The sequence below is a fragment of the Chinchilla lanigera genome, unplaced genomic scaffold, assembly GCF_000276665.1.
Source record: "Chinchilla lanigera isolate Chin_1 unplaced genomic scaffold, ChiLan1.0 scaffold00007, whole genome shotgun sequence".
In the NCBI taxonomy this organism is placed as follows: domain Eukaryota; kingdom Metazoa; phylum Chordata; class Mammalia; order Rodentia; family Chinchillidae; genus Chinchilla; species Chinchilla lanigera.
This window is the reverse complement of record NW_004955408.1, coordinates 28054211-28066002: the sequence shown is the minus strand read 5'-3', so window position 1 is coordinate 28066002 and position 11792 is coordinate 28054211. Positions and strand designations below refer to the sequence as shown.

Here is an 11792-nt window from a genome sequence, read left to right as displayed (position 1 = left end):
ACACTAAACAATAAGACAATTTCATATATCTTTCTTCTATTTCTGAAGATGTCAAAGATATAATTCCTTCCTGTTGGTAGACCATAGTTTAAATACGAAACATAAAAAATTCTTTCCAGGAAAACTCTTAGCCTCCCCTCCTTTTAAGTTCTAAAATTGCTTCTATCGTTAGTAATTATTCACCAGCACCTACTACCTGACCGAATCATTACTCTCAGTGAACAAAGAAGATAAAATTCCTGCTCTGGCAAGCTGACATTGGGCTGGCAGGTAAATGAGGACACAAGAAATAAGCAAAAACATAAGAGATAAGTAAATTATTCAATATGTTGGAAGGCAGTAAATGGTTTGAGGAAAAATAAAAAGCAATGTGATACAAAGGGTCATGCATACTATGGATCGCATTTTACATTAGGGTAGTCAGACTAGGCTTCATTGAGAGAATAACATTGGCGCAAGATCAGAAGGAATGAGGAGCTGAATAACATGGGGATGGGGGAAGAGCAATCCAGAAAGAGAGAACAGACATGGCAAGAACCCTGGGGTAGGAATGTGTCTGGTGTCTTCAAAGAACAACATGGCACAAACTGAAAGTGGTGTGAGGAAGAGAGAGACAGAAGGGGGGTAAAGTAAGAGACGAACTAGAGAAACTGAAAGTCTCAGGGGAAAACAGGAATTTTAAACTTTGCCATTAAACTTGACAAGCCTCATGGAGACCCAAGTGGTGCTGTCCAGGAGGCAGTGAAATATTCAAGTCTGGAGTTCAGGGGAAAGGTCTAGTCTGGAGACTGCCAGCTCAGAGACTGGAGTAAGAGCCTGGAAGATGGGATGAAATCTCCAGGGAAGTACAGTGTGAAGAGAAGACAGATCCAAGGCTTGAATGTGAAGGGTGAGAGAAGATGAAAAGGAGGCCGAGATGCAGCAGGCAGTGGGTAGAAAATCTGGAAAGTGTGGTATCCTAGAAAACAAGAGGTAAGCAATTTTAGCTAGCATGTCCAAAAGAAATCTCAATAATTGCTTAGTTTTAATTAGGGGTAGTAAAGAGGTAGGGACTTAACTCTCCAGGGGTTGGTATGGGAGAGGATGACACAGCACAGACAGTTGTTTCTGCAAGCTCTAAAAGTGCTAGGCAATGGTGATAGCAAGTAGTAGGGAGACTGCGGAGTGCATAGAGTGCCCCCCTCTTTGGGGAACTATTTACTCCTGCAAAGCCGCTGGCATAGACCAGTGGCTCTGAACCAAGAGAACACATCAAAATCCACCCAGTGAGTGCTTTAAAGAAACAAATACTACCTCTTCTTCAAAAAGGCTGATCCAGTGGGTCTAGTGTAAGAAGGCACGAAACTGCACAGGTGACCTGTGCCTGACAGGCCCCTGGCTAGGGCCACACACAGAGCTCTGAGACATTTCCTTCCCCACAGAAGCCCTTTTTCCCCCCTAAACTGGGGCTTTCGGGCAATGCTCCCTCACCTTCTCAGGACACTGGCCCTTCACTAAAACTCATTTCCTTCTCACCAAATTTTGTCTCCTGAGCATTGGCTTTCAAGTGGTGAGCAGCCAGACCTGGGTTGGTAATGGGCTGGCAGGTGGCAAGGTACCCAGGAAGCCTGCAGCTGAGAGAGACAGAGAAATGTGCTGTGGAGATATCCAACTTACATGCGTGGTACTGACAGTTGGTCTGGCTGAGAATGTCACGGGCACTTTCCTGGTTAGGAAGCAAGGTTATGGTGGTGGGATGTGGGGTAAAGGAAACATTTGATTTCCCTGCCATCGGGTTAAATGCATAAATAGGCATCCCATTATTGCGGTCACTGGACCTGTCCTGATGACTGAATCTAGGCAATGATCAGATATCTTATTAGAGAAGTGTTTTTAAGTACTACTTGCCAGGAGGTTCTGACAATGCCTGTGATGATGGACAGTGACCATGCTACAACGGCTGTGTCTTAAGTATGAATTTTTGCAGCTTACACTGGAGGAAGTCAATATGTTGCAAAACCTTACATAGATACTGTGGACACACAGTATCCACAAAAAGGTGAATAGAAGGTCTTAGAGGACAAGACATATACTTCCCAACTGCAGATACAGCAAAATTAATGAAAAATGCAATACCTCAAAGAGACACAAGGTCAAATGTCAAAGAATGTTGAAGAATGTCTGAGTTTATGAGATTCCTAATACTTCAAGCAAGTGAAAGATGCCAGTGGGGGAGGATATTCTGTTTGCTATGTCTACTTGAGGCTTTGACAGTCAAGCAAAAACACTGAAATGATATTGCCAGACATTCAGAGAGACTGTAAGAGATGGGAATGTATCACAGTGTATCACAGATAGACAGGTGAAGAGTGACTCCAGAGGGAATTTATTAAGAACTGCAGGTGGTCAGTCACAAAGGTTATAGTTTACACATCATGTTGGCACACTGCTGATAATCCCCGAATTCTTTTTTGTGGTCTGAAAGACCAGTGGAACAAGGAGTGTAGGGAAGTGACAGAAGCTATCCAATTCCGTGACAGAGACCTATGTATTTAAGCAGCTGAAACGTACCTTCCTGATACCTGACTGAATGAGGTATTAATTTGGACTTGCAAGTCTTCTTCAGTGGGGCTTGATCATCTGAGATGTGAATTCTGACTTGAGAATCTTTTTAGGAGTGATTTTAAAGAAAATACAGACTTTGAAGGTATTATCTTTTGTGAGAAAAGAAGAAGAATTTTAAGTTTCTGTGGCTGATAGCACTTTCATTAAGAAGCAGAGTGATTTGAAGTTATTTGTCTACTAGTGACCACTAACCTTTACTAATTGTTCACTCTAAGACATTCTCACAATGAACTGAGAATGTTAGCTGCTTGAAACCACTACTAAGTACAGCATTATTCTGAATTTAGTGAGCCCACAGATCATCTTATATATTCTATATGTATGAAACAGGTCTTTAAAGAGGACAGAAACAACCCATTAGGAAAAAAACCTGTTACAGTTTAATCTCTTAGCTAAGATTTTGGGAAAACAGTCTCATGGAGCCTCATCAAAATGCATCTGTCAGTACCTTTCTACTCATTCAAAAACAAAATTAATGAATTCCATATCTGCTAGAGGTCTATCACTGGCCTGGTCTTGTGTTCGGAAAGATATTAATACACAGTAAAGTTGAAAAGAGATACATTTTAATGACATACAACCTAAATTAATTTCCGCAAACATATCCATATATACTCTTCACATTAAAACTTACCATGTATGGACATCATCCAGCTCTGCTGATGAAATCTCAAAATGAGTTATTAGATTTCTACCCTGGGTAAATGATCATATTAAAGACTGGGATACGAATGGCTCTGGTGTTCAAATCTATACACATCTCTCAAAAGCTATCCATTCTATCAGTGAACTAAACTTGCTTTGAAATTTACAATAACTCTGTCTCATGAAAGTTGAAAAGGAATAACATGACAAATACTCTATAGTTCTAATACATGTTATACCACAGGCCTACTGGAAATGTTAGCTATGTCCATCTTATTTCAAAGCACTAGTTAAGTCCTGTCACACTGTCTTCATGAACATTTCTGTGAGGACATCAGTGCCTCCCTTCTGGGAAATCACCTTGCCTGATGCCATACAAGTAGCTCACGCCTATGCAAGGGTACAAACCATTCCCAACACCAAGGCCCTGCGATGTCTCCCAACACACATATGCCAACATGACTGATAAAATCTGCTGTAATTAGGCAGCACCCAAGTAAGCTGACTGAAATGGTGGGTTAGCTTAACTTGGAGCTCCTGGCTCTAGGACATACCTCCCTAGCCCTGGTCACCTGTTGTGTAACTTAGAATTCCTGGGAGGAAGGAGGAAGGGAAAGGTATGTAAAGAGCTATTACTGGGTGGTAATTATTAACACCTGTGGAGGCAACAGATCTAAGTTCAAACCCTGGCTCCTTCAACTACTTGGAGATCATATAAATATATACATTATACAACTGCTCTACATTTCTTTATCAATACAGTTAGGGCACTGCCACTAATAACCATTAACATTCATTAATGGTTTACTCAAAGAGCATCTGCCTTATAACAATCACCATCTCTATCTATTACAGGAGGGCCATTCTTAAGTTGCTCGAGTAAGAGGTAGAAAAGTGAACCTAGGTCATGTGGTTCTGGGACTCCGACACTCTTAAGAAATGCCTGTGACCAGGGAAAGCATCTTCTTTGCAAATCTGAATCAGTAGAACTGAGAGAATCTGATTTTTAAGTACATAGAGAATATCCTATGACCAGGTATGCTAGCTTTCTGGTTGCTGAGACATAATACTCACAATTTAAAGAAGGAGAGGTTTAATGTAGCACACAGTTTCAGAGGTGCAGTATATGGTCAGCAGGGTCCAAGGCAGAAATGTAATGGTGGAAGGGTATGATGGAGCAAAACTCATGGTGGCCAGGAAGCAGAACAGAGAAACAGTGCAAAGAAGGGGTGAGGGACCTTATATAGTACCCAAGGTCTACGACAACCTCCACCACCCATGAAGACACACCCAGGAGTGTGCTTTACTAATTTTCTAGGCTTTTCTTAATCCAATTGACATACCATGTTGACATACCATGATTACTAATGTAGCAGGATACAAAATTCACATACAAAAATCAATAGTATTTCTGTACACTAAAAATGAAGCCACTGAGAAAGAAATTAGGAAAAAAAATACCATTTACAAGGACATAAAAAAATTAAATACTTAGTAATTAAGCTAAACAGGGAAGTGGAAGACCTACAATGAAAACTATAGTACTCTGAAAAAGGAAATCAAAGAGGACATCAGAAACTGGAAAGATATCCCATTTATGGATAACCAGAACCAATATAGTAAAAATGGCCATACTTGCAAAATTTATATACAGATCTAATGTAACCCCAATCAAAATTCCAACAGCATTTTTTATAGAACTGGAGAAATAATCCTAAATTCATACAGAACCAGAAGAGACTCAGAATTGCCAAAGCAATTCTGGGCAACAGGAGCAAAGCAGGAGGCAACAAAATCTTCAGTATAATAAAGTTATACTATGAAGCTGCTGTGATAAAAAGAGCATGGTACTGGTACAAAAACAGACATAAGGATCAACAGAACAAAATAGAGGTTGCAGATACAACTCCAGGCACACTCAGCTATCTTATCTTTGACAAAGGAGAAAAAAACATATACTGGAGGAAAAATAGTTCCTATAATAAATGGTGTTGGGAAAACTGTCTATCCTCATGCAAAAGATTGAATCTAGTACCGTATCTCTCCCTGTGCACTAAACTAAAAATGGATTAAAGAACTAAATGTTAGAACAGAATCAACCTGTTGAAAGACAAAATAGGTAAAATTCTTGAAGTCATCGTCATAGGCAAGAACTTTCTCAACAGGACTCCAGTTACACAGGAAGTAGTACTGACAGTCAACAAATGTGATCATATCAAATTAAAAAGCTTCGGCACAGCAAAGGAAACAACCAACAGAATGAAAAGACAACCTACAGGATAGAAAAATATTTTGACAGCTATTCCTCAGACAGAGGACTAATATCTGAATATATAAAGAACTAAAAAAAATTAGACCCCCCCAAATAAAAGACCAAATCAAAATATGGGTAAGTGAAATGAACAGACACTTCACAGAAGTACAAATGGCCAAGAAATACAAGAAGAAATACTCAACATCACTGCCCTTTAGAGAAATGCAAATTATTTTTTTATCTTTATTTCTTCTTTTTTAAAATTTATTTTAAAAATAAAAGAAGGAAAACATTAACAAACAGACATCCATTTACAAAATAGCCTAAGAACAATACAAGCAATACAGAGTTACAGACAAAGCAGTAGGAAATTAACAATGGCTGTTGTATTACGTATTGGTATCTTCAAAGTGATTGCTCAGGAAAACAAACAGAGACATGTAAGATTGATCAAATAAGTAATCATTAACTGTTCCTTTCAGTAAAGTGATAGAAATCAGTAGTACAACTATGTTAGCTATCCTATATACACATACATACATAGTTTCCCCTTTCTTTTCTCTCTTCCCTCAGCCCAGTTGCTCTTTACTTTTGAACATTTTCCTTTTGTTTCACAATGTCTATCATACCTAATTTTTATTCACTCTTTACATTAGTGAGACAATACCTTGTTTACATATCAAGGTCTGGTTTATTTCACTTATGAATATGGTCTCTAGTTGTGACCATTTACCTATAAAAGCCTTGAGTTTATCTTTCTCTATAGCTGAGTAATATTCTATTATATAAAAGTACCACATTTTTTTTATCCATTCCTCAGTGGCTAGACATTTGGGTTGCTTCCACATTTTAGCAATTACAAATTGTGCTGCTATGAACATAGATGCACATATATTGCTGTGATATGATATTTTCAGATCTTCTGGGAAAATACCCAGAAGGGGAATAGCTGGGTTGAATGGGACCTCTAGATCTAGTTTGCTGAGGAGTCTCCATTCTGATTTCCACAGTGGTTTCACCAATCTACACTCCCACCAAAAGTGCAGTAGTGTACCTTTTCAACATAGCCTCTCCAGTATTTGTCATTGATTGCTTTCTTAATGCTAGCCATTCTTACTGGGGTGAGGTGAAATCTCAATGTTGTTTTAATTTGCCTTTCTTAAATGACTAATGATGTTGAACATTTTCTCATGCATTTATCTGCCATTTGTTTGTTTTTCCCCCGGTACCGGGAATTGAACTCACGACCTTGCGCTTGCCAGACAGGTGCTGTGCCGCTGAGCTAAATCCCCAGACCTTATTTGCCATTTGTATTTCTTTATCTGAGAAGTGTGTGTTCATTTCAGATGCCCATTTTTGGATTGGATGAGAAAAGCAAATTAGAACAACACTGAGATTCCATCTTATCCCAAAAAGAATGGCTATCACCAACAAATGAAATAAAAACAAATGCTGGTGAGGCTGCAGGGTAACCCTCCCTTGTTGGTGGGAATGTAAACTAGTACAACCACCCTGGAAATCAGTATGGAGATTCTTCAAAAATATAAAACTAAAAATGCAGTATGACTCAGCCCTTCCCCTTCTATGTATATTATCTTCCTGAAAGAGTTGAAGACATCCCATTGCAGAGATATATGTATAAAAATATTTATGGCAGAACAATTCAAATAGCTAAACCTTAGAAGAAGCCTATATGTCCACCAAAAGATGAATGAAGAAAATGTGGTATTTACATACAATGGAGTAGTACTCTGTCATAAAGAAAGATAAACTTAAGTCATTGTTAGCAAAGTGCATGTACCTTGAGATCATAATGTTAAGTGAAATAAACCAGACACACAAACTTAAATTTCACAAGGTTTCCTTTACATGAGAAACCCAAAGTATAAATAAAGAGCAAAAAAAAGCTAAATAATAGGAAGTAGGGAGATACATGTTTCTTAAAGGGGAAGGTTACCAAGAAATGGAGGCGGGGAAAGGAAGAGAGGGAAAGAGGACTGAAAAAGGAATTTAGATATGTTAAGTAAATGTACCAACTCTACACAATGAATATAAATATTATTAGGGCACGCACCTCCCACCTCCCATAAAAAGGAAGAGGATCAAGAGATGGATGTGGCGGCGGGGGGGACGGGCAAGGGAAAGGATATAGAAAGGAATTAAGATGTATTATACACACATACCAACTTCTGACAAAGATTTACACACTGAGCACTACAAACTTGGATTAATGAAAATGCTCTGGAAAATAAATGATCAATGATCACACCAAGTAAGTTTGGGAGATACTACATTGAAACAATATAAAAATACAAAATAAATAATAAAAAAAAAAAACAAGTCCTCTGCCAGTTAAAAGAAGATTCTTGTGGTAGCATAAATACTTCAGTGACCCCAGTTCCAACTTGGGCAATTCCAACTGGGTCTCTTTTCCCTGGCTGGATCCTGCCCTGTGGCCTATTCTGAGAATTTACTCTGACAATCTCTGGAACGGGTAATGGACTTAAATGAACACTATCTAGATTTGAGTCTTGGTTCTGTTAATCTCTTTGTGGGCATGTCACTGGGGAAGTTATAGTCCTGAGCCTCAGTTTTCTCATCAATAAAATGGAGATGAGGACTGGATCACAGAGTTGGTACTGTTTACCAAGCTGAAATATACAGGAAGTCTTTAAAATCTTTATTAAATGTACAGTACAGGCCCTGAGTTTCATTCCTAGATCCAAATACAGACGGATCATTGTGAACAAGCGTTCTCTGGAGAGTGGACATTCCTGTCCTCATTAGCTGTGGGCTTGCCCATAGAGGCAGCCACTGCACTGGTGGCAGCGGTGAAGGGAAAGATGGAGACTGGCTGCCTCAGCTTCCCAAAGAACCTGATCAGAAAAGTCTAAGAAAAATAATTTTTTTGTATTTCAAACCTTTGGCTACATACAAAGAAAACATTTGCCTGCTGGGGAAAGAATTTTCTGAAGTTTCACAGAAAACTAATTAGCAGGAAATATGCTTTCTCAGAGAATTAGTAACAAAGGTCTTTAACCCTGGCTAGATTAAAAATGATGACTCCTATTAAACTGGAAATTCGCTCTTGGTTAAAACTATTGTGCTGTAAAGGAATTAAGCTGTCATTGTTCAGCTGGGGTCAGGCAGGTGTAAAAGAGCCCACCTGCTGTCTGCTGTCCCATGGACATGTCTGAGTGCCCAGTAAGTTCCAGACACTGGGCTTCCACAGATCATAGACTGCTAAATCTTCACCATATCCTTCCAAGATACTTCCCCTATTTTATTTTATTTTTTAAAATTTTTTTCTGGTACCAGGAACCGAACTCACGACCTTACGCTTGCCAGGCAGGTGCTGTGCCACTGAGCTAAATCCCCAGCCCCCTACTTCCCTTATTTTATAGAGTTACTCAGAGAAATTAAGTGCCAAGCTCAATGGCACAGGCTGGAAGCGGCAGTTCTGTGACTTTGTACCACACTTCTGGTCCTCTAGAGGTCCGGGCAATGTCGGCAACGGATGGTCACACTAACCCAAAGAGCCCCAAAAGTAGTTCACTAATTTCCCTTTGGCTTTTGGCCTGTCACCTGCAACAAGCATTCTTTCCTTATGGGTGTGGCCACATACGACATTAAATTATAGATACAAAAGGTGAATCATGTGTGAAGAATTGGATTCTTTCGAAGAACATTTCCACTTAGCAACAGGTTTGCATTCTGCATACTCTTCCTGTCTGGAAGTAGGAAGATATGGACAGTGACTAGCATGGTGACTATGCTCCCCAACACTTCTGTAGATTCCACCCTTTCATTAACTTTAAACATCTTTGTGACAACACAGTCACTGTTTGCATCCCAGTCCTCAAGAGCAGCTTTGAGTCTGGGTTGCTTAAATAATATCTTAGGAGAGGTTTAAATCCTTGACCAACTAACTGCAACCACAATTCTTGAGATGGTGGCATCAGTCTATAAAAATGATAAAACACTGCCAAAGTATAAAATTTAGGACACCTTCAGTAGGATGTTTTATCACCCACTTAGAAGAAACAACTCACAGATTATATATACCCAAGTCCATAGAATTATTTTACAAAGTAACAGTAGTTAACTAAACATTTGACACTAAACTTTGCATAATTAAGCAGAGGGGAGATATATCTCTATCTATCTATCTATCTCTCTATTTATCTTTATACACATATATGTATGTGTACATATATGAATGATACATAGGGTTAATGTATATGTGCAATGTAATCTTTAAAATGTTTTACTTCCTAAACAATAACCTTAAAAAAACCTTACTGCTACTGACTTCTTACCTTATACCACAAGTCAGAAGTTGAACCCATCCATGATTATATTACAACTAAATGAATCTCATCACTCTTGCCCAGTAGGATCTGTCGGACATCTTATTTTATTCTAAGGTATCTGAGAACAACGAAGTTGGACAGTGGACCTGCCTTAAGGGTCTTGTCTGTCCTCTCAGCTTTCTCTGCAGGAAGTAAGAATGGGGAGTGGGAGTTTCTCTCCCAATTGGTGCCTTTCTATTTTCCTCCCCATGGGATTTCATAAAACTTACAGAAAATCTTGGCCACCCATTGCTATCCAGGTTTCTCTCTGACAATTGCAGCCACACATCTTATCCCTTTCCTGAATGACCACATGGGCTAAACGTCTACGAGATATAGACTATCTCTTGCTACAAAGGAATTTTATATTGAGCTGGATGGAAACTGAGAGATTCTGCTCTCCAAACACCATAAGTTTTGCAAGAGAGGCACCCGCCATCCTAGAACTGTTTGAGGTCCCAGAACGTCTTAGTACGGACTTCATTCATTTTTCTGAACAATTTTCTCTCATACTTCAAATCCTTGTCCAGCACTTTAAGAGCTGTAGAGCCTTTTCAGTTTACCCCTGCTTCCCTCCAGCACTGCGATATTACAGTGCTTGGAACACGGAAGCAGCTCAATAAAATAGGGAGGGGCAGAGAAGAGAAAGACAAAAATCCAGAGGGATTCAGGTCAAAATCCAGAAAGCAAGCAGAAGAGTGATTAGAAGGATAAGAAGGAGACAGAACGCCTTGGAGTGTCAGAGGGCAGCTGTCTATGGCCTGGTTAAATGCCCAAACTCTGAAGTCCAGCAGAGCTGCCTTTTTCATACCCGCACTCAACAAATCTTCAGTGGAGACCTACTTGGTGGAAGCAATTGCTTGCTAGTGTTGGGGAGCAGGTTAAGCAAGACACACCTAGGCCCTATTCACAAGAAGATAAAACAAGTGAATATTGTTTATTTTGATTGACTACAAATGCTATTAAAGAGAAAAAAAATAAACGCAGGTGTAATGTAATGAAGGTGTGCGTGTGTGAGGAGATTTGGACAGAATACACCAAAAGCATCTTTGAGGCTGCAGCACTTACGCTGTTACTCTGATGGCCCTAGTCTAGGGATGGCCAGCTGTGTGACCTTGGGTAGGTTATTCAAACTCTCTGACCCTGCCCTCCTCCATCTGGATTATGAGACCATGGTAAGTACTTCACAGGGCTAGAAGAACGTACAAGTCAAGGGACCTAAGGGACCTATACCATGTGGCGCACACTCAGTACGTACAGCGGTTACTGCCATTCTAGGAAAGTTAGAGCCCTATGCCACGTGGGGATCAGGAGAAAAGCCAGAAATGCAAGGTGTGAGCGAGGCGACGAGCACATCTGCCACTAGACTGCGAGTTCCCGGGTACAGGCCAGGTGGTCTCCACTCTGATCTCCAGGCCTCGCTTTTTGCCAGTGCAGAGGCCAAAAGCTAGGATGCTGAGAGGCACGGGGCCTGAGCCACGCGGTCACCTGGCAGTCGCTCGCCCACCCCTGGGGTGCAGTGTCCCCGAGGCAGCCATCTTGGGTGCTCTCGCGGCAAGTTTCGTCACGCTGCGCCGGGGACAGCACGGCAGGGTGCTCGTGGGCGTGGACAGACGAGCCCCCTCCCACCGCGGGGCGAGACCCACTCCACCGCGCGGACTCGAGGGCGCCAGGGCCTCGGGATGCTGGAGGCGGGGAGCTGTCGCGCAGCGTCACGAAGGGGGTCCCCAAGGTGTAGGGACCCCCGGCCCGCGGCACCGCAGCCCTGAGAATGAGCTTCTGATCTCAGGGGGTCTCCCCTGCAGCGCGCCGCGCGCCCTCGGACCGCGCCCCAGCCCGCGCGCCTCCCCCGGGATCCCGCGCGCAGTGCACCCGCGGCTCCCGCCACCCGCGACTCACCGCTTCCCCCCGGCAGCCGCCCGCGCAGCTCGCTGCTC

At 41.3% G+C, this 11792-nt stretch overlaps 1 protein-coding gene across 2 annotated transcripts in view; it reads right to left on the bottom strand.

Annotated features, from left to right (window-relative positions):
* Positions 1-11792, bottom strand: part of Sfxn1 (sideroflexin 1) — a 51084-nt gene extending 39292 nt beyond the window's left edge. For both annotated transcript variants that reach the window (XM_005376362.2, XM_013509460.1), the window contains exon 1: positions 11755-11792. The gene's annotated coding sequence lies outside the window, so the exon portion shown is untranslated. The remainder of the gene's footprint in view (positions 1-11754) is intronic.